This window comes from Triticum aestivum, chromosome 5B, assembly GCF_018294505.1.
Source record: "Triticum aestivum cultivar Chinese Spring chromosome 5B, IWGSC CS RefSeq v2.1, whole genome shotgun sequence".
NCBI lineage: Eukaryota > Viridiplantae > Streptophyta > Magnoliopsida > Poales > Poaceae > Triticum > Triticum aestivum.
Genome location: NC_057807.1, coordinates 563576456 through 563579856, shown reverse-complemented (window position 1 = coordinate 563579856; position 3401 = coordinate 563576456).

The window sequence follows — 3401 nt, the reverse complement described above, 5'->3', positions numbered from 1 at the left end:
GATTTTCCCCCACCTATAAAAGGGGGTCTTCTTCCCCAATGAACCTTATGCTTTAAGCTCGTGTTCTTCCCCCATTGTTGGCCTTCTTCAGCCTTGCTAACTCTCAATCCCTCGATGGATTCTTGCTAGTTTTTGAGGGAAAAGAGAGAGAGGAGGTCTAGATCCACATTTCCACCAATCACTTTCTCCTCCATGTGAGGGGAACCCCTTGGATCTAGATCTTGTAGTTCTTGGTATTATCCTTCTTGTTCTTCCTCTCATTTTCTTCCCTGGCATTAGTTGCTTTGGTGGGATTTGGGAGGGAAGGACTTGGGCACTCCGTGTGCCCTTGCCACTGCATTTTGTGCATCGGTTTGAATTCTCCACGGTGATACGTGGAAGTTACATGTTGAGAAGCTTATTACTCTTGGGTGCTTGGTACCCTTGAGCTTGTTCCTCTTGGGTGCTTGGGTGCCCTAGACGGTTGGTGGTGTTCGGAGCTCAATCATTATGGTGTAAAGCTCCGGGCAAGCGTCGGGGTCTCCAATTATGTTGTGGAGATCGCCCCGAGCAATTTGACGGGGACCGATGACCGCCCCCGAGGGTTGCCAAAGTGTACGGGTTTGGTGACCACCCCCAAGGATTGCCATTTGTACGGGTTCGATGACTGCCCTCAAGGGTCCCTTAGTGGAATCATGACATCTTGCATTGTGCAAGGGCATGAGGAGATTATGGTGGCCCTAGTGGCTTCTTGGGGAGCATTGTGCCTCCACACCGCTCCAAACAGAGATTAGCATCCGCAAGGGTGTGAACTTCGGGATACATCGTCGTCTCTGCGTGCCTCAGTTATCTCTTACCCCGAGCCCTTTACTTATGCACTTTACTTTGCGATAGCCATATTTTTTCTTGTCATATATCTTGCTATCACTTAGTTGTTTATCTTTCTTAGCATAAGTTGTTGGTGCACATAGGTGAGCCTAGTTGTTGTAGGTTTTGTGCTTGACAAATTAACCGCTAGGTTTATTCCGCATTTGTTCAAGCCTAAACCGTAACTATTTTAAAGCGCCTATTCACCCCCCTCTAGGCGACATCCATGATCTTTCACCTAGTAGGACTCCCCTTGATGGGGGCGCGCCAAGGAGGGTCGATGATACGTCTCCAACGTATCCATAACTTTTTATTGTTCCATGCTATTATATTATCTGTTTTGGATGTTTAATGGGCTTTAATATGCTCTTTTATATTATTTTTGGGACTAACCTATTAACCGGAGGCCCAGTGCCAGTTTCTGTTTTTTGCCTATTTTAGAGTTTTGCAGAAAAGGAATACCAAACAGAATGAAACCTTCGCGATGATCTTTCTTGGACCAAAAGAAATCCAGAAGACTTGGAGTTGAAATCTGAAACGTCACGAGGCGTCCACGAGGCAGGAGGGTACGCCCAGGGGGGTAGGCGTACCCCCACCCTCGTGGGCCCCTCGTAACTCCACCGACGTACTTCTTTCGCCTATATATATACTCTTATACCATAGAAACATCAAGGGGAGCCTCGAAACCACTTTTCCACCGCCGCAACCTTCTGTACCCGTGAGATCCCATTTTGGGGCCTTTTCCGGCGTCCTGCCGGAGGGGGAATTGATCATGGAGGGCTTCTACATCAACACCATTACCTCTCTGATGAGTTGTGAGTAGTTTACCACACACCTTCGGGTCCATAGTTATTAGCTAGATGTTTTCTTCTCTCTCTTTGATTCTCAATAGAAAGTTCTCCTTGATGTTCTTGGAGATCTATTCAATGTAATACTCTTTTGCGGTGTGTTTGCCGAGATCTGATGAATTGTGGATTTATGATAAGATTATCTATGCATGTTATTTGGTTCTTCTCTGAATTCTTATATGCATGATTTGATATCTTTGCAAGTCTCTTCGAATTTTTGGTTTAGTTTGGCCTACTAGATTGATCTTTCTTGCAATGGGAGAAATGCTTAGCTTTGGGTTTAATCTTGTGGTGTCCTTTCCCAGTGACAGTAGGGGCAGCAAGGCACGTATTGTCTTGTTGCCATCGAGGATAAAAATATGGGGTTTATATCATATTGCTTGAGTTTATCCTCTACATCATGTCATCTTGCTTAATGCGTTACTCTGTTCTTATGAACTTAATACTCTAGATGCATGCTGGATAGTGGTCGATGTGTGGAGTAATAGTAGTAGATGCAGAATCGTTTCAGTCTACTTGACACGGACGTGATGCCTATGTTCATGATCAATGCCTTAGATGTCATCATAATTATGCGCTTTTCTATCAATTGCTAGACAGTAATTTGTCCACCCACCGTAATACATGCTATCTTGAGAGAAACCACTAGTGAAACCTATGGCCCCCGGTTCTCTTTCTTATTATATTACATCTCTTTTCCATTATATCGCATCTCATTTACTATTTTGCAATCTTTACTTTCCAATCTATATAACAAAAATACCAAAAATATTTACTTTTCTATCTTTATTAGATCTCACTTTTGCGAGTGATCGTGAAGGGATTGACAACCCCTTTATCGCATTGGTTGGAAGGTTCTCGATTGTTTGTGTAGGTACTAGGTGACTTGTGTGTCGTCTCCTACTGGATTGATACCTTGGTTCTCAAAACTGAGGGAAATACTTACGCTACTTTGCCGCATCACCCTTTCCTCTTCAAGGGAAAATCCAACCCAAGCTCAAGAGGTAGCAAGAAGGATTTCTGGCACCGTTGCCGAGGAGATCTACGCCAAGTCAAGACATACCAAGCATAAGCTCTACATCGACGATGCAGGCTGGGGTCCCGACGCCGGCTCAATTGAGTATGGGTACCGGGTCCCCTTCAGCGGAATCCACGTCTTCATCGGAAGATCGGCGAGCCGGGCCCTGAGCCGGACATCTGCACCTACATCGTCGAGACGACTCAGCGTGCGAGACCCGCCCGGGCTCCGCCCACCGTGAGGTGTGCCTTCGTGGGATGCATCCATGGAGGGGAACTTTCTGAAGGACCTGTGTCCGGCGGTGAGACAGCCATCTACTGTGATGGTGAGTCGTCCACGGGTGAGATGGATTCGTTGTATCAACTGCAAGACGACGGGCTTGGGGGTTGTTCCGATGGCAGCAGTATTCCGGACCCCTTTGAGCCGCCGAGAAGAGTCAGGATTTTCATGGCTGGTACCCAGCCCAGGCTGAAATCTTCAACTACGGCATCAATGACTTCCGGGTCAGCAGCGGTGACAGCAGCCGGGGCAGGAGGCCCTGCGTGTTCGCCGGCTCAAGTTTTGATGTCTCTGATGGATAAATTGACAACTCTGTTAACCGCCGTGGTCAATCCGGCGGATCAAGCTTAGCATGATGCCAAGGTGGCACAGCTACGCGAGGAGATAACATAAGCTAACGAAGACATGGC